We start from the raw sequence: 19,085 nt of genomic DNA on the forward strand, positions 1-19,085 counted from the left end.
ATTTTAGTCCATTATTGTGGGGGAAGTCAAGGCAGGAACTTTAAACAGCTAGTCATATGTCACCCTCAGTCAAGAGCAGAGAGAAATGAACACACACACACACACACACACACATTTTGTGCTCCACTCCATTTCTCCACTCTTAGGTCAAGATCCTTTCTCTAGGGGGTGGTGCGACCCATGGTGGGCTGTGTCTTTTCCATCCCAATTATCAGTATCACACAGACAAGCCCACAGACTAACCCAACATAGATCATTCCTTCTAGAGACTTTCTTCTTAGGTGATTCTAGGCCAAGTTGACAGTGAGAGCTGACCATCCATCTCAGCGGCCTCCACAGCCAAAGAAGTCTTGAAAACAAGTAATGTTGTAGCTTCCCGTTCCTGACTTCAAAAACTGCAAAACGACATGAATCAAAACAAAAGGCTGTTGGTGTAAAGACCAGCATGACAGACCAGCACGAAACAGAGCTCAAGAGGAACCCACATACACGGTTTTAGTGAGAAATATCCTCCGTAGGTCCTCCATAGACTCATGTATGTGACAGTTGGAGGGTTACAGGACCTTTAGGGGTGCAGACTTGCTGGAGGAAGCACATCACTGTAGGCGAGCTTTGAGGGTTAGTCTTCTTCTTGTGAATGAAATGTGATCAACCAGCTTCCTGCGCCTGCTGCCGTTTTCACTCTAGCCAGCCAAAATAATAAGCTGTGTTTCTCAAGCTACGGCTGGTTAGGGCGTTTTAACACAGCGATAGGAAAGCACCTGGTGCAGGGCTTTGCTGTGTGTTGTCGTTGTTGTTATTTTTAGCAGTCTTGCTCTAGACCAGGTTCTACTGACCCTCCCACCTCAGCCATCCAATGTTGGGAGTGTGAGCCATTACACCCTGGTACTAAACGATTCTTGATAAGAATGACAAGATCTCTCAGTGAAGAAGGGGCAGTCTTTCCAACAGACAAAGCAAAATTGGACCCTTGGACCATGGGCAAGTATTAACACAAAATGGATCAAAGGCGTAAACACAGCCTGGAGAGAAGGCTCCATGCTTGAAAACATTTTCTGCTTTCAGGGATAGAGTTCTGCTCCCAGCACCTACACCCAGTAGCTCAAAGTCACCGGCAGCTTAAGGTCTAGGGAATCTCATGATCTGACTTCCATGGACATCTACATTCACACAGCACACTCACAAACAAACAGACACACACACACACGTGAAGAAGAATATTTAAATAAATATTTCTTAAGGTGAAAATTGTCCTGGGGAGATGGCTCAGTAGGTAAAGGCTCTTTTGCTGCCAAGTCTCATGACCTGAGTTCAGTCATGGTTCAGTCATGGTGGGAGGAGAAAACCAGCTCCCAGAAATTGTCTTGTGATTGTCACTGTGTGCATGCAAAATAAATAAATAAATAAATAAATAAATAAATATTGATGGTAATTTTCACTTTATGTATATTTTGCCACACAAACCTGGTCACAAGGAACCTAAATCCTTAAGCGCCCTTCAAAGGGACTTTACTCCACTTCCTTAGAGACCATGGGGACAGGCAGGAGACTGCCAACAGTCTGAGGACTGTCATTTCCACACTGGACCACAACCACCTCTTATATTTATCCCTAAGCTGCCCTCCCATCTTTCATAGTCCAGCCGTGGTCCTCTCCTGCTTCCCCAGAATGGGCGTCCAGCCCTCCCTGCTCCTACCCTTCACACTGGGGTCCCCATTCCCTCCTGCTTCAATAAGCTTGCTCTCTTGACCTGAACTCTTTCCTCAAGGGACTCAAGCCTCTGCTGGAAAGGAAGCAGAAACTGACAGCAGGTTCTCAGCCCATCATCTGTAAGACAGGCTTCATTGTTTGTTGAGAGAGGTCTCACCACGTCTCTCTCCTGGTGTTTGCAGTAAGTGTTGGCTAAGCAAAATTGTGGGGATGAAGTACGCTTTCGTGCAATTATTGGTGCCAGGGCTCCTACGAAGCTTCAAGGTGTGTGGATTATGACAGCCGTAATGGCTGCTGCTGTGTGGCTTACTGAAGAGCAAGCGACTCGTGATTTTAGAACTATTTGTCTAATGGAAATCCATATTATTCTGTAACCCCATCGTTTTAATAAGGTAACTGCTAGAACTATAGAGCCACTATGTAGACCAGGCTGACCTTGAGCTCACAGGGATCTGCCTACCTCTCCCCTGGGAGGTCTACTTTTTTGTGTGTTTTTGTTTTTTGTTTGTTTGTTTTTTGAGACAGAGTTTCTCTGTGTCCTGCACTCACTTTGTAGAAGAGGCTGGCCTCAAACGAACGCTGAGAGATCGGCCTGCCTCTGCCTCCCAGGGTGCTGGGATTTAAGGCCTGCACCACCACCCCCTAGGGAGGTCTGCTTCTAACGGTCTGAGATGTCTGGCAGAAAGCTCTCCAGCACAAAGGAGGATGCACAGTAGGCACTCAGTAGTTACCGTGTTGCTGTGACTACCTTCCTTCGTAGGAGCCTGACCTGCCCCTATGCTCTCATTTACCCTCACCCCTTGAGATGCAGCTGCACCCTTCCCTACCACAAAACCTTCTTGTCCACTTCAGGTCCTGCTGACCTTCCCCATGGAGCATCAGAGAATTTAAGAAAAACCTCAAGGGCGGGGATGTAGCTCAGTTGGTAGAGTGTTTGCCTAGAGTGCACGCGGCCCTGGGTTCTGCCCCTTGCAGACAAGAAGATTGAGGTCAAGATCATTCTTTGCTACGTTGAGAGTTTGAGATCTGGCTGGGCTACGTAAGGTATGGTCGCAAAGAAAAGAAGGGAGCTGGAGAGATGGCTCAGCTCCTACAGAAGCTGCTCTTACAGGGTTCAAGTCCCAGCACCCATGTGGCAGCTCACAACCACCTGTAACTCCAGTTCCAGGGGATCCGATGCTCCATGCCACCCTCTATGGGCACTGCATGGACATGATGCGCAGACCTACATCCAGCCAAACGCTAATACACAATTTTTTGTTTGTTTTTTGGTTTGCTTGAAACAGGATTTCTCTATGTAGTCCTGGCTGTCCTGAAATTCCTGTAGACCAGACTGGCCTCGGACTCAGAGCTCTACCTTGCTTCTGTCTCCTGAGTGCTGGGATTAAAGGCTCGAGTCACCAAGCCCTGCTACAATATTTTTTTTAATCTCAAACACAACAAAACAAATGAAAAAGAAGACAAAGCAGCAGCAGGAGAAGAAGAAGGGGAAGGAAAGGGGCAGGGCAGGAAACACTTAATTCCATGGGGGTACATGGAGGAAAAATAATTTAGTTAATTTATATCTCAGGAGAGGGCCAGGCCTATAAAACCTGCTTGGTAAGAGGAGCAACAATGGGCAACAGTGATTTGACAATGATAACAATGACGATGAAGATAGGCTGCAGTTATTTCACAAGTCTGTGCTATATGCGCAGTCTTTTCTTATTTGTTGCTTTGTTTGTTTGCTTGTTTCATTGATGAGGACTGAACCCAGGGCATCATGAATGCTAAGCAAGCATTCTACCTCTGGGCTGAAATTGTGACCCTATATTTACTATTCATTCATTTGTTTATTTAGGGACAGGGTCTTACCCAGCTCAGGCTAACATCTCCAACTTGCTTTGTAGCTGAGGATGACCTTGAAATTCTGATCTTCCTCCTGCCTTCATGTCCTGGGATGATAGGTGTTCAGCATGACTGTTTTGTTTTTTTGTTTTTTTTTTTTCAAGACAGAGTTTCTCTGTGTGGCCTTGGCTGTCCTAGAACTTGCTCTGTAGACCCAGGCTGGCCTATGAACTCAGATCTCTGCTTGTCTCTGCCTCTTGAGTTCATCATTTAATTCTTGGGATTAAAGACTTGTACCAGCACTGCCCAGCTCACCATTACTGCTTTTGTATGATGCTGGGGATCAAAACACAGGACTTTTTTTTATGTGCATGGGTATTTCCCCTACATATATGTATGTTTGTGTGCCATATGGGTGTCTAGTGCCCACAGAGGCCAGAAGAGAGCATCAGATGCCCTGAAAGCAGAGTTATATATATTTGTGAGCTGCCATGTGGGTGTTTGGAATTGAACCCCAAACTCAGGACTTTATGCAGGCTAAGTGAGTCTTCTACTAACAAAGCCACATCCCTATATTGTACTGATGGTGACTATTAGCCTCATAGAAAGACTTGTAATAAAGAATATGAGGATGTAGAGAGATGGCTCAGCAGGTAAGAGTGCTTTCTGTGTAATTATGAGAACCAGAGTCTGATCTCAGCATCTGGGTAGCAAGTTTGCTTGCCTAGAACCTCGGAGACAAGGGGCTAGAGACAAGAGGGTCACCAGGACTTGCTGGCTTCCAGTCTATCTAAAAAAAGCCAAATCCTACTTCAGAGAGAGACCCTGCCTCAAGATAATAAATGGAGAAGTACAGAGGAGGACACCCAACACAGTCGATAGGTGTGAGTGCACACTCACACAGATGCACACATATTATCTTAGTTACTGTTGTGTTGCTGTGAAGGAATAGAATACGTATATTCTATTTTATAAGGAAACTAACAAAAGAAAGCATTTAACTGGGGACTTGCTTACAGCTTCAGAGAGTTAGTCTATTATCATCATGGCAGAGAGTGCGGCAGCAGGCATGGAGGCTTGGTGCTGAAGAAGTAGCTGAGAGCTGCATCCTGACCTACAGGAAGCAGGAAGAGAGACAGAGACAGGGAGACAGAGACAGACTGGGCCTGGCATGGGATTTTGAAACCTCAAGGCCCACCCCCAGTGATACACCTCCTCCAACAAGGCCACACCTCCTATTTCCTTCTAATCCTTCTCAAACATTTCCACTCCTTGGCGCCTAAGCATTCAAACAGATGAGCCTTTGGGAGGCATTCGCATTCAGATCACCACATAGACCATACATACATATATATATTCATACATAGATTTAAAAAAAAATAGAAATGTAAGGAGCTGGGTAAGAGTGGTTACTGCACAAGCATGCAGCCCTGAGCTTGGATCCCGAGCACCCACACAGAAAGCCGAGTTGGGTCCTGTGGGTGGAGAGGAGATAGAGAGGAAAGGCAGAGACAGGAGGGTCTCTGGGGCCCATCTAGCTGCCAGCTAGATGAAAAATAGCTCCCACGTCAGGGAGAGATCCTGACTCAAGGGAATAAGATGGAGAACCACAGAGGGAGACACATGATGTCCTCTGGTCTCAGCATACACGTGGCACGTGCAACACACACACACACACACACACACAGAAATATGAAAGTGGGAAGTAGTGGCACATGCCTGCCGTGCCAATGCTCATGCTGGGGCAGGAGGATCATGAATTCATGGCCAACCTGAGGCAGAGAGTAAGAATAAAATCACATCCTTACTCATTTTTTTAATCTACACATAAACACATTCCCCCTCCCCACCCCACCTCCCACACAATATGACAATAAAAGGCGGCAGATGCCAGGGGATGGATTTAGCAGAGGAGCTCAGAACCCTGGAAAAGTCGATACATTTGAACCTTCTTCCTCGTATATTTACTTGTTTGTTTGTTTGCTTGCTTATTAAGACAGGGTTTCACTATGTAGCTCTGGCTGTCCTGGAACTCACAAAGATGTACCTACTTCCACTTTCCAAATGCTGGGATTAAAGGCTTGAGGCAACATGTCAGACTGTATTTATGTTTGAGATGGGGTCTCTCTATGTAGTTCCTGGCACTCACTCTGTAGACCAGATTCACCACATAGACTTCACGGAGATCCACCTGCCTATTCCTTCTGGGTGCCAGGATCAAAGCCCAGCTCACTATGCTCAGCTTGCAATTTGTTAAAAAAAAAAAAAAAACAACAACAACAACAAAAAACTTTAGTGCAAAAAACTTTGCCAATAAATAAAAACATTACGCACCAAAATTAGCCAGATCCGAAGTCTATACAACTTAGTGAACCTATGCGCAGTTAGCACTGACATTTGCAGTGGAAGCTGGGAAGCTTTAAATTAAATTCTACATTGTCAGGGTTGACAATATGTGATGCATTTACCCACCACCCAAAACAAAAAGCCCATGACAGAACCAGAACTAGAAAAACAATTAGTTTCATGTAGTTATTCATACCCTCAAACACATTCAATAATCATAACCAAATGGTATGTTTAAAAGAATCTGGGGTCACAGAGAATGAGCTCTGTGTCTGGGTGTAGCGCCTACAGGCACTAGGACTCGAGCTGGGGGCAGGGACGTTAGCCAAGGAGGGACGCAGAAACCGGAGGTTTCCAGCAGCAGAGAGACCACCACACTTCCACTTTGAGAAGCTTACTCTGGCTGTCAGGCCAAGAAGGAACATAGAGGGATTGAGAGATGGCTTAGCACATTAGAGCAGTGACTGCTCCTTCAGAGGACCGGGATTCAATTCCCAGCACCCACATGGCACCTCACAACTGTCTGTAATTTTGGTTCCAGGGGATCTGATGTCCTCAGACAGACAGACATGCAGGCAAAACACCAATGCATATAAAATAAAAGAAATTAATATGTGTATAATAACATATCTTTTATATAGATGTGTGTGTGTGTGTGTGTGTGTGTGTGTGTGTGTGTGTGTGTATGAACATTGAGGAAGATGGGTAGGAGTATGTAGCCAGGGAAGAGGCCACTGCAGAGTCCAGAGACAGGGAGCTGGCAGTGAAAGTGCAGGCAGATGTAGAGAAGGAAGGAGCCAAAGGCTGCAGCCAAAATGGCCATGGCCAAAGGCCTTGCTATACAGGGATCATGGATGCATGGGAATGGGGTGATACCAGCTCCTGACACCGGCCCAGAAGAACAGCACGAAGAGAAATGACTCTAGGGTCTGAAGAACTGGGTTGCTTTCCCCGCTCTCTCCATCTCCACGTGGTTGCCTACTATTGTCAGAAAGCTTCCTGAGGGCTTGGGTTGTGGCTCAGCTGGTAAAGCACTTGCCCAGCCCACGCAAAGTCCTAGATTTGGTCTCCTGTTACAGCATAACCTAAACACAGTGGTGCACACCTATAGCTCCAGGACTCAGGAGGTGAAGGGAGAAGAATCAGAAGTCCAAGGTCATCCTTGGCTACACAGGGAGTTTGAGGCCAGCCTGTGCTACATGAGACTCTATGTTAAACAAAACAGAAGAGAGAGAGAGCCCTGTGAGAAGTTCCAGCTGTAACTGGAGCTCTGTTGCACACCGCCTTGTCTGCCCAGAGCTGAGGAAATCATGGCATGAGAGATGGGCTGAGGCCAAGGGCCTGAATGGCAGTCATGCCTCTTGCATGACCGCTATCAAGCGAGCCAACTCCTGGTGCCCAACAGACTCAGAACCAGACAGCTCGTGCCAGGGTGCGTGGGCCGGGGCAGTCAGCACAGAAGCTTCCTGCCCCAGGCACGTCAGGTCTGTACAGGTCTTCCGTCCCACCTCTGGAGAATGCTCTCACATCAGAGCACCCCCCCCCTCCCCGGATCCCTACCATGGGCTCAATAGGCTTTTCCTCTGATTCTTTCAGAGGTGGGAGGCAGAGGGCAGAAGCTGTGATCCTCACACCAGACACAAACCCTGGGAAATTACTCACCCCGGAGGCAAAGTTTCAGAAATCCTGGCCAGGGACCCAAGCCCCATGGACAGTAAGAATGTCTAGTCAGCAGGGGCTCTGGTGTTGGAGTGGGGGTGGGGACCTCTAAACTTGGGTAAGAAACTGGAGGTTGATCCATGGGCTGACTCACCCTTGACAAGGAATTTGTACCTCTCCTGATCAGTTTGGAACTCTGAAAGCCCTCAGTCTTACCAAATTGACCTTATTTTATTTTTCTATTTTTACTTTTTTTTTTTTTTTTGACAGGGTCTTATGTATCATAGGCTGGCCCCAAAATTGCTATGTAGCCATGGGTGACCCAAGGATGACCTTGGAACTTCCTCCTGCTTTCACTTCCTGAATGCTTGGATTACGGGGATGAGCCATCATGTTCCGTTTATGAGAAGCTGAGGCTTCATACATGAGAACACGCCATCTACCAGCTAAGCCACATCCTTAAGACTTAAGACTGAGTTTACATGTACTTGGGGTCCTATTAGTGGCTTCCTGATTTATGGCCTCCATCTTGCCCCCCTGGAAAATGCCAATTGGTGGTGTGTTGGCCTCTGTTCTAATGCCTGCTCCCCAGCACCCCTTAGGAAATTTCCCAGTCTTGGCTTCTCATGGGCTCCTCTGTCCCCAGGAAGCAGGATCTCATGACTAGTCTGCTCAAGTTCCCTTCTCCACTTTCTTCAGAAAGACAGAAACCTCTGTGCTCTGCACACTCAGCTTTCGTGGGCCTGGCTCACAGCCACGTGTGCTACAGTCACTGCCTGCCAGAGAGTAAATGGAATCAGGTGGCCTAGGTTCCAGCTGCTGGGTGGAGGGAGGCCAGGAAGAATGATGACCCACGGAGAGGAGGAGGCCCTCAGAAAACAAGAGATCGTCAGGAAGGAGTCCCCAGAACCTGCAGTTGTTGGGGGACAGACAGGTAGTGTTCCTTGGAGTCTGAGGGGACAGCATTCTCATGACAGAGCTTGAGTTTTGCTGAGCCTTGCAGGGTCAGGCTAGCCAGAACCTGAGAGACCCTCTCACACATTGAGAACCTCCCCCAAGGTCTGAGACCTTGGGTCTCGGTCTCACTTTGGCCCCTTGTCAAAGCTGTGTGGGTCACCCACCTTGTTTCAAAATGATAGTTTCCACCTCTGTAAAAAGCATGTCATGATTCCAAGAGTGCCAATGGAGTCCGTTTTATTCCCAACTATCTCTTGTTCTCTACTTGTCACTCTCTCCAAAGCTCCCCTTCTTCTGTAAGAACAGCAACTCTGTCACTCAGAAGGTAGCTGCGGGGTCTGGAGCTGGAGAGACAAAGGCTCAGCAGTAAAGAGCGCCAGCTGTCCTTGTAAAGGACCTGGGTTCAGTTCTCAGCACCCACATGGAGCCTCACAACCATCCAGAACTGTAACACCTTCTTCTGACCTCCACAGGCCTGTGGGTGGTGTCTCCGCGAAAGCAAAATCCACGTAAGGAAACCTTTTTAAATTTACTTTACATATCCTACTGGTATTTATTATTGTTAGAATTTTAAAAATAAATACATAAAAGAAGGCAGCGGAGGCTCCATCATGCTGCCTATCTCCCAAGCCCCCAGATCTTTCCATAGGAGCCTTACACACAGGGACCTCCAGACAGTTTCTTCACTGTGTTATTCCCACGCTATTTCCAGGTGGTTCCATTTCACTGGTCCCTAAAGACATCAACACAAATGCTCCTTTGCTAACACAAGACTGGGCTGTCACAGGTCCAAGCAGTGCCACTCAGGTCCGCTGCCGCTAAGCCACGCCATCCTGTATTTCATGTGACACCTGTTCCCTCTCCCTGCACACCAGACCTGTTGATTGACTCAGAAGAAGGGTGTAGACAGAAAGAAGCGCTAGCCAGTTTGTGCCTGACCACTAAGAATCTCACTAGCAGGTTTGCCAAGTGCATGGCCACTAAGGATGTCACTCTGGCCAGTGGCATTTATGCAGAAATGGTCTGAGGCTCAGCTCCATAAAACTTCTCGAGGAGGGAACTCCCTCCAGGTCCAAGGGAGACAGAGAGGGATTACACAGGTCTGTAGGCCTTAATGAGATAAAGGCTGAAGGCCTCTCACGTTTAAGGGAAATAGACTGTTGGGTTTCCTATCAGACCCAGAAGCCAGGAGCTGGTAATAAATCAAGACCAGAAAAGTGATGTTAGTACTTCAAACGAAATTTCCAAGCCCGGGAAACAATTGAGCATTAAAATCCATCGAAGGGAAAAAAAATCTATTAAAACTTCAAGAGAAATGCTTTGCTATAAATTAGGTTTCTCTGCCAACTGGGATAATTCAATAATTTCCCCTTGACATTCTCAAGATTGCTCTTTTGGGGGGGGGGGGGAATTATGATTCGTTGAAGTCGGGAGCAATTTGTTTCCGAAGACAAAGGTGGTGCGAGCCTGTAACCCCAGTGCAAGGAAGCTGGCGGAAGCTGGGGCAGCAGCTCAGGTGGTAGGCTCACCCAACAGGCACAGAACCTGGGGTCCGGTCCCCAGCGTAAGCCAGGCATATGCCTTAAGTCCTGTTACTGAGGAGACAGAAGCCAGGGGATCAGAAGTTCAAGGTCGTTCTCGTTCATTGATGAGTTTGAAGCCAGGCTGAGGTACATGAAACTGTGCAAAATAACAATAAAATAATAATAATAGATGGTGATGATAGACAGACTGACTGACAGACAGTTAGATGTTAGATATAGCTAGTTAGCTAACTAGCTAGCTAGATAGATAGATAGACTGACAGACAGACAGACTCAACAAGGAGCGGAGGTGGCAGGAGACTTAGACTCCCATGGGTGACTTAGTCCAGGGAATTGATGTTCCACAGTGGAGAGATGTGTGTCACCTCAGTTGGAAGCTGGCTAAGGGCCACGTTTTTGACAGCAGAACAAGTGAGGGGCTGAGGCAAGTCCTTGGGGTCTCCCAGAGTCTTCTAATCCCCTAAGGTTTAGAGTTTCCCAACTCTGGAACCTTATGGACCCAGATCCGGCCCCAGGTCATAGCATGCCTGAGATACCTTCTTTAATTTTAGGGGTGAGGGGCTGTGGGCCCTCCCAATTTGCTTTTGCTATGCAAAGCCCCCTCCTGAAACACACTCGCAAGTCTCTTATCCATTGGGGGCCTCCATTCCGGCACTTAGGGATTCTGGTCTCTCTGCACAAGATCCAGCAGAGCTGTGGTGCCATCCTGTTGGCTAGAGCTGCTCTGGCTGATCAGGTTGGCTGAAAGAGGAGGGAAGGAAGGTGCCCCAGGCAAGGCAGGGATCTTTGAGACCTAGGCACAATGAGCCTGGCCATCCAGGATCTGCAAAGCACAGGGCTCTGGAGACCCTCCCCCGCCAATGGAAAGTCCCAGGGCCATGCCCTGTGCACAGAAGCTGGCTCTAGCAGTGTCTGTCTTTAGGACACAGGTTTCCTGAGCCTCTCTTAATCCTGGAAACCCACCCTGCTCAGGTTCCCTTCTCTCTTCTCTCCTCTTCGTAGCCTTGGGAACTGGCTCTCTCCAGGAATATCTGGGAAGGATGCAGTTTGCCTGCAAAGCTAGGCCAGCAGATGGGCTCCAACCCTCATCATGCTTGGTCACAAGAGTCATTCAGTGCTGTGGCCTTCCCAGGAAGAACGCTCGGTATTCAGATTCCCTCATCTTGCAGAGACCCTGAGAGGTAAAGTGATTTTTCTTTCCTAAGGTCGTCATGCTTTTCTGAGAAGTCCTCTGAACCTAGGCAGGGGACCAGTTCAGACCATCTCAACCACAGAGTAGGGTCCAATCTCAAGGTTTCCTCTTCCCTCCCCTCCTCAGATGTTCCCATGAACCTCCCAGAGCCACAAACACCGCAAAAACTTGGTCACTGAGACCAAGGGGACACACCGCGGCAGAGACACACAGCAGAGACATGCAGTGAGTTCTCTTTCCAGCTACTCTGTCTCCAGAAGTTAAGATCACAGGGCTCAAAGGGGAAGGAAGCGGGAGAGCCTGGGAAAGTTTCGTCCACACAGCTGTCAGAACCAGCCTTGAGGCGGACACTGCTTGGCTGATAGCACAGAGCTGGGGCCTGACAGGTCATCTCATCTGATCCCTGCCCCTTTGAGTTGCTTCTTCCAAGGACACTGCCCACTCCCTCACAGGGCTTCCCATTGGTGTTTTCTGTTTGGTTTGTTGTTATTTGATATGGGCTCTCACTGGGTAGCTTTGAGTGGCCTGGGATTCTCTATGTAGACCAGGCCAGCCTTGAACTCAAAGAGATCTGCCTGCCTCAGCCTCCCAAGGGCTGGGATTACAGGTGTGTGCCACCATGCCCTCCTACCCTACCGCATTGGTTTTTGCTTCTTGATCTTTTGGAATTCAGTCTCTCTCTCATCTCGTCTCACTATGTAGACCAGGCTAGCCTCAAAGTCACCTGCTTCTGCCCACCGGGTGCTGGGATGAAAGGCCTGGACTAACCCGCCTGGCAGTGCCTTTCTGTAGCACTGCCCTGGTCTTGCTCCCACACCTGAAAGAGACAGCTAATGGCCGCAGAATGGCAGGGGCCTGCTGCCGGCCCGTGTCATTTGAGACCCATGTCTCAGGTCTCAAAGACTTATCTATGAGCAACACAGATCTGGGCACCAGGGGACCCAACCTTGCACGGAGGAGTTTCCTGTAGAGAGAGGAGTCCGGGTTGGGTTTTAGTTGCTTGGAAGCTGCAGTCCAGTCACTCATTAGCTTGGCCTCTCTGTGCCTCAGTTTCCCATCTTTAAAAGGAAGGTAAGTTATCACCACAGAGTGCTCTTGGTAAGTGCCAGCCTTTGTCAGTAACTTGACACAGAAGGGAAAACCCTTGGGAAACGCAGGCTCTTCTGAAAAGCTGGGCGTGGTGGGCCGGCCTTCCCGGAGCGGGGGGCGGAGCGTCCAGACACCCTCACCCCTACCCCCACCCCTACCCCCACCCCTACCCCCACCCCTACCCCCACCCCTACCCCCACCGCCGTCCTTACTGCCGGCGGGAGCTGAGTCACCGTGCGGGCTCGCCTGGTATCCTCGTCTCTGGACTTCGTAGTCCTGAAAGCCCTGACTCTATCCTCTAGGCTACATCCAACTTGCGCCAGGTGCCTCCAGGAATTCTGGAAATGCTCCTGGGGGCCCAAGGAGTTTGGGGTGTGGAGGAAGCAGAAAGCCTCATTCTCGTCGTTCTAGAGAATTCCAGGAAGCCCTTGGGAATCTCCCTGGCACCGCTGGGCACCGAGCCTATCTTTGCGCCTCTTATCTCTGCTTCCCTGGGGGGCAAGCTCTGTCTCTACAGAACCCCCTGGAAATGCACCTGCCCCAGGGTTGAAGGGCCGCTCCAAGCTTAGAGAAGGACGCCAGAAGAAAGGATGCTGGAGGCAGAGGACTATCCGAGCCTGGATGGGGAGACGGGCGGCTAGGGCTCCCAAGCGCCCCGCCTGTCTTCTCCCAGCCCCCAGGACTCCAGGGGAAGTGGCGGGTGGGGGAGGGGAACCAGGCTGACAGATTCTGTAAACAGAGCCGGTTTGGGCCTCAGCCAAGGACTGGGTGTCCTGGCCCAGGCTGGGTGTGAGGCCCATCCGTGGCTCTCCAGGACACCCCGCCCTGCCCAGCTGCCCGGGGGTGCCCGGCCCACGGCCAGCTCCAGCCAGGATGTGCCTGAGTTTTGGGAAATAGCCAGTTCCCTTCTGGGGAATGTGCCGTGACTGAGCACTCCAGGAGAGGTGCGGTGGGAGGGGTCTTCTCTCTAAGAACCGCCGTTCATCTTTCGTTTACACAGTATAAAGTTCAGGGACCCAGGCAGCCTCGGTTCCCGGTTCTCCCAACACGCCAGTGCTGGGTTGTAGCCACACCCCTGTTCCATCCTTCAGTCCCCAACTCGAACCCCCTCTTCCTCTCTGTCAGAGGCAGAGTCCTAGGTAGTGAAGCTGACCAATGGATCTCCGGTTCTGAGAGAGCCCTTCAAGACATGGTCCCGCCCCCGGAGGTTCTTGCCAGATGTGGTCTGCGGTGCCCATGACCTCAGAGAGGCAGAGAAAGCCCTGGAGAGGGAGGCTGGGGGAAAGGCATGCTTTCGGGGTGACTCAAGCTACAATGTCAGGAATTGGAGGGGAGGAGGTCCCTAGCGGTTATTTATAGATCTTCTGTACCCCAGCAGGTGGAGGCCGCAGGGGGCCTTACCTCGTCTAATGAGGAGAGGAGTGGGTGTATCCACCGCCCACTCACACCCACCGTACCCACAGTGGGAGGAGAGGAGGGGGTGGCCAAGGGCTGGGGGCGGGAATGGCTGCTAGGGGATCCTACAGAAAAATGACCTAACAGCCGGGGATGTACCTCAGATGGTAGGATGCTTACCTCTGGAGAAACTGGGTTCAATCCTAACATAAACGGGGCAGCAATCTCAGCGTCTCGTAGAGGCTGAGGGTCAGAAGTTCAAACTTATCCCGGAACTACATCTTGCTACTTGGGGAGTTTGAGGCCAGCACCGGCTATGGACTCCATCTCAAAAGAAAAAACTAGTCAGAGATTGGCATGGGAGGTAGGGGAAGACGGGTCTCTGTGTGTTCAAGGACAGCCTGGGCCACACAGAGGGTTCCAGTCCAGCCAGGGAAACACAAATAAATCAAAACAAAACAAATGACTCCCTCCAACAACAGGCCATTTGCTGTGGGCTTTCTCAGAGCCTTTGTTTCAGTCACTAACATCTTTGCTCGTAGAAGGTCCTTGTGCTAATTTTTGTCACTTTACTACAACCTAGACTCAAGTGGGAAGAAGGAATCCCAACTGAGGAATTGCCTCCATCAGAATGGCCCCGGGGTCATGTCTGTGGAGCATTTTTCGGGATTACCAGTGGGGAAGGGCCCTGCCCACTGTGGGCGGTACCACTCCTCATGCGGCAAGGCCTTTCCCACTGCGGGCGGTGTCATCCCTCGCGTGAAGGGTCCTGCCCACTGTGGGCGGTGTCATTCCTCCACAGGTGGCAGGTGGGCCTGTGCTGTATAAGAAAAGTAGCTGAGCAAGCGAGGTGGGAAGCAAGCTAGAGCAGCTCTCCTCCACCGTCTCTGCTCTTGCTCCTGCCTTCGGGTTCCTCCAGCCTGGGTTTCCTTTGATGATGGACTGTAACAGGTAAGATTGAAATAAACCCTTCCCCGCAGCAAGCTCCTTTCTGTCACTGTTTCATCACAGCGACAGGAAAGCGAACTGGAATAGCCTCCTCCCACCTCAATCCCTCAGAACTTGTTTGAGACCCGGTTTGTAAATAATTCTTACTTGCTGGCTCTGACCCAGATGGAATGAATGAGTATGTAGATGTAGGCACCTAGAAAGTCAGACTCAAATGGCTACCTCCTCCAAAGCCAGTGAACTTGGCTACCTAGTGAACTTGAGGCCAACTTAGGTTACATGAGACCCTGTCTTAAAAAAAAAAAAAAAAGAAAAAAAGTTTGGCAGACTCAGAGAAGTTCTAGGTTCTAGACCCCAGTCAGTTGCCTTCCTAGACCCAGTCTCCAATTCAGCATCTGAGCCTCTCAGTTTCTTGCTTGTTGGGAAACTGGTGGCAGCCTGAACAGATCACATACTCCTCAGAGGTAGTAGGTTATGGCAGGGGCTGCGGCTTGAGGCTGAATTTAGAGTTTATTCTCCCACCAAGACATAGCCTGAGTTCGGCCCTACAAGGCTACACACCTGAATCCATAAAACGCACCGGCCAATGCAGGCCTCTAATAACGAGCTCTCGTCACCACAACAGTACGACAGCCTGGGCCGCACTGCCCAGCGATCCCTTAACAAGGTGGAGTAACACCAGGAGGACCTGCGCCTCTGCTAGGGGGCAGAGGGTAGCTAAAAGAGCTAGCTGCAGAGGAAAGAGAGTGGAGACTTGAGGTGGTGCTCCCCATGTCCCCTCAGCATCCCTCGGGGCTTCCGATAATCCCCAGAGCGCTAGGCCAGGGGCTGCAGGTTTGACATTTTAGCAGGTAGTAAGTGTGTGTATGTGGGGATGGTCAGACTTCAGTGTCAACTTGACTAGGTTTGGAATGGCCTTGGGTATCTCTCTGAGGCAATTTCTAGAAAGGTTTAACCAATGAGAAAAGACCATCTGAGGTGGTTGGAATGGGAATGGCCCCCATAGGTTCAAATATTTGAATGCTTGTGTGCCCCCCCACCTCTGCAGTTGATGGATATGTTTGGGAAGGATTAGAAGGTGTGGCTTTGTTGGAGGAGTGTCACTGGGAGTGGGCTTTGAGGTTTCAAAAGCCCAGATCATTCCCAGTAGGCCTCTGGGTCACACACACACACACACACACATCCTGAGTGTGGGCAGTACCCTATCATGGGCTGAATAAGGGGTGAAGATGGAGAGAGTGAGGGAGGCACTGGCATGCATCTCTTGCTGCCTTCTGCCTTTGGAAGCAATGTGACCAGCTGCCTTGCCCTATTGCCCTCCATCATCCCCTCCACCTGTGAGCTGGGATAAACCCTTACCCCCTTAGAAAGCTTTTGGTAGGTGTTTTCAACTAGAGGAAAGTAATGAGGGACATGAGGCAAATGGGCTGTGGTCCTGCTGGGTCCCCTCCCCTCACAGGCTTCAGAAGCAGGGAGAGTGCCCTTCACCCCTGCCGAACTTGCAAGTTGCTCCGGGAATCTGAGAGCTTCAATGTGGCAATGCTCCCTTGCCCTGAGAAGAAAGTGGTCAGCGGGAGTGGACATCATGAGGGAAGGGGTTCAAGGTCAGGCTGGATGTGGTTTCCCAGGTGGCTACACTTCAGTGGCAGGCGACTGGCCTGGCCTGTCTGACCAATGTCAGGGAAAAGGGCTGGTGAGGCAGGCTGGAGAATGGCACAGTGTCTTACGGCAGAGTAAACGCCCGGCTCTCACCCGTCCCCACCTGCCTTCATGGCCGGCACAGCCTCCAGAGCTCTCTCTGTGTGCCCTCCTTTCATCTTTGCCTGCCACTTCCCATCAGCCAGGTGTAGCTTTGACTGAGATCACAAGAAACGTGGCTCAATTGCCTTGTTGTGGTAGTTTGGGGGCTCGTGAGACAGGATAGCACTCTGTTGCCCTGGCTGGCCTCAAACTCACTGTGTAGACTAGGCTGGCCTGAGACTTGCAAGGATCCTCTTGTTTCTTCCTCAAGTGCCGGGTTTAAAGGCATACACCAGGGCTGGAGAGATGGCTCAGCGCTTAAGAGCACTGCCTGCTCTTCCAGTGGACCAGGGTTCGATTCCCAGCACCCACATGGCAGCTTACTACTGTCTGTGATTCCAGCATCCACCCTCACACAGTCATACATGCAGGCAACCACCGATGTGCATAAAATAAAAATAAATAAAAATTGTTAAAAAGGTGTACACCACCTCATCTGGCATAGTTTTCCAGCCTTGAGTGCTAGACAACTGGCTCAGGAGCTAAGAGGACCCCAGGAGGCTCACAACCATCCAGGACTTTGGAACCTCTGGAACTGGTGTCACAGGCAATGGTGAGCCACCATGTGGGTACTGGGAATGGAACCCAAGTCCTCCACAAAAGCAACAAGTGCTCTCAAGTACCCTGAGCCATCTCTCCATCACCAAAGAACACACATCTTTTAAAATAAAAATAAATGAAGTAAAATTCTCAAAAGTTACAGTGGTGTGTGCTTGCTGGTCAGAGTGCCAGCCTGAACCCCATGGCAAGACACCACCTCAGAACTTTGTTCTGGAAAGGAAAGAAAAATGATACTTACATTCTGTTATGCAGCTATACCATTCATCAGTTCACGGGCTTTTGGGATTTTTTTTAATGCTTTTTTGATATTATCACCATGGCTGCTATGCACCCTCACGGGTAAATTGCTGGGTGGACACGTTTTCACTTCCCTATAACATGTGTCTGGGAGTCGCCTGCAGGATCATACAGGAACCCAGTGTTAACTGTTTGTGGTTAACCTCTGTTAATTGCCTTCCAGGGCAGCTAGGCCGCTTTCCACTCCTGCAGCCGTAAACCAGGGCTCTAATTTCTCCACGTCCTTGCCAACACTTGTTACTGTCTGTCCTTCTGAGCACAGCACCGTAGTGTGTGAAGCCATACCTCATTACGGTTTGTGTTTCCCTGATGACTAGTGATGTTTTTGTGTGCTCAGTCTCATGTGGGCTGGGAGTTGAACCCAGACCTCCCGTACAGCAGTATCTGCAAACCTCGTTCGCTGTTTTTATATCTTCTTTGGAGAAATGCCAGCCTCTCTCTTTAGCCCGGGCTGGCCTCGGACTTGAGGCCATCCTCCTGCCATAGCTTCCCAAGTGCTGGGAAGAGAACAGGCAATCACTGCAGCCTTCAGGACGACTCTCTCGCCAGGGGTACACTTTGTGAGCATTTTCTGGTTGCCTTGTGTCTTCCTTTTCAGTTTTTAAGTGTGTTTTTCCTGCGTGTACGTCTGTGTACCCTGGGTGTTCCAGGTGCCCTCAGGGGCCAGAGGAAGGTGTCAAATCCTTTAAATCTAGGGTTATAAATGGTTGTGAGCCACCTTGTGGGTGCTGGGACTTGAAGCCAGGTATTCTCTGAAAGAGCAGCTGGTGTGCTTAACCACTGGGCCATCTCTCCAGCTCCAACTGCCCTTTTTCTTTTTTTTTGTTCAGTGTGTGTGTGTGTGTGTGTGTGTGTGTGTGTGTGTGTGTGATGTGTATTCACATGCATATGGGCACACGCATGTGTAAGTACGTATGAACCACAAATTCCAATGCTTTAAAGGTTCAAAGTCTCTTGACTGTGGGCTCCTGTAAAATACAACAGACTTCATGCTTATTACAAAACAGAAGAGTCAGTGCATAGGAGCAATCAGATCAAAACTGCTACGGTTAATCTTGACTGTCAAGTTGGTTGGGTCTGAAATCACCCGAGAGATACGCTGCTGGGTGGGTCTGTGAGGACACTTCCTGGAAGGGTTAACTGAAGGGGAGAGTCCCCTGAATACACAGAGGTCTGAGGGGAAAGCCGTGCTTCTGTTCCCTGCACACATTCACTCCTTGCTGGTGAGTGGATCTACACTGTCCTTGCTGCTGCTGCTGCCCGTCCCTAACAGAACCCCTCCTTCAGCCTTCCAACATGGACGGAAGTCCAGTTGCTCTCCAGGAATCCAGGGCCTTCAGCGCCCGATGGAGACTACCGAGTCCTCCAGCCTCGTGTGCTGTGCAGCTGACGACATGCAGGCCAGCATTGAGCAAGTCAAGAAATTTGCATCTCGTGGGTTCAACTGTAAAGGGTTTACCTTAGCTGGGCTCACTGAGGGCTGGATAGGGTCACAAGACTCTCACCTGAGTGTCTAGACGCTAGCCTGCCACATGCTGTACGGAACTCTGCCTCAACTGCACGTGGCCTCAGTGATGGGGCTAGAGTATACTAGGCGGGGAAGAGGAGCAGGGCTCCGTCTGTGCTGCTGCCGGGCGGCGCTCATCCCTGCTGGGTAAAGGCGTTCCTGCAGCCTGTTCCCTCATCCCCGGATGTAACCCCTCACCTGTGCTTCCTAAGAAAGCTCATTGGTTCAGCGGAACCGGGTCTCAGTTTGTCGG

This window comes from Meriones unguiculatus, chromosome 11 (genome assembly GCF_030254825.1).
Source record: "Meriones unguiculatus strain TT.TT164.6M chromosome 11, Bangor_MerUng_6.1, whole genome shotgun sequence".
NCBI lineage: Eukaryota > Metazoa > Chordata > Mammalia > Rodentia > Muridae > Meriones > Meriones unguiculatus.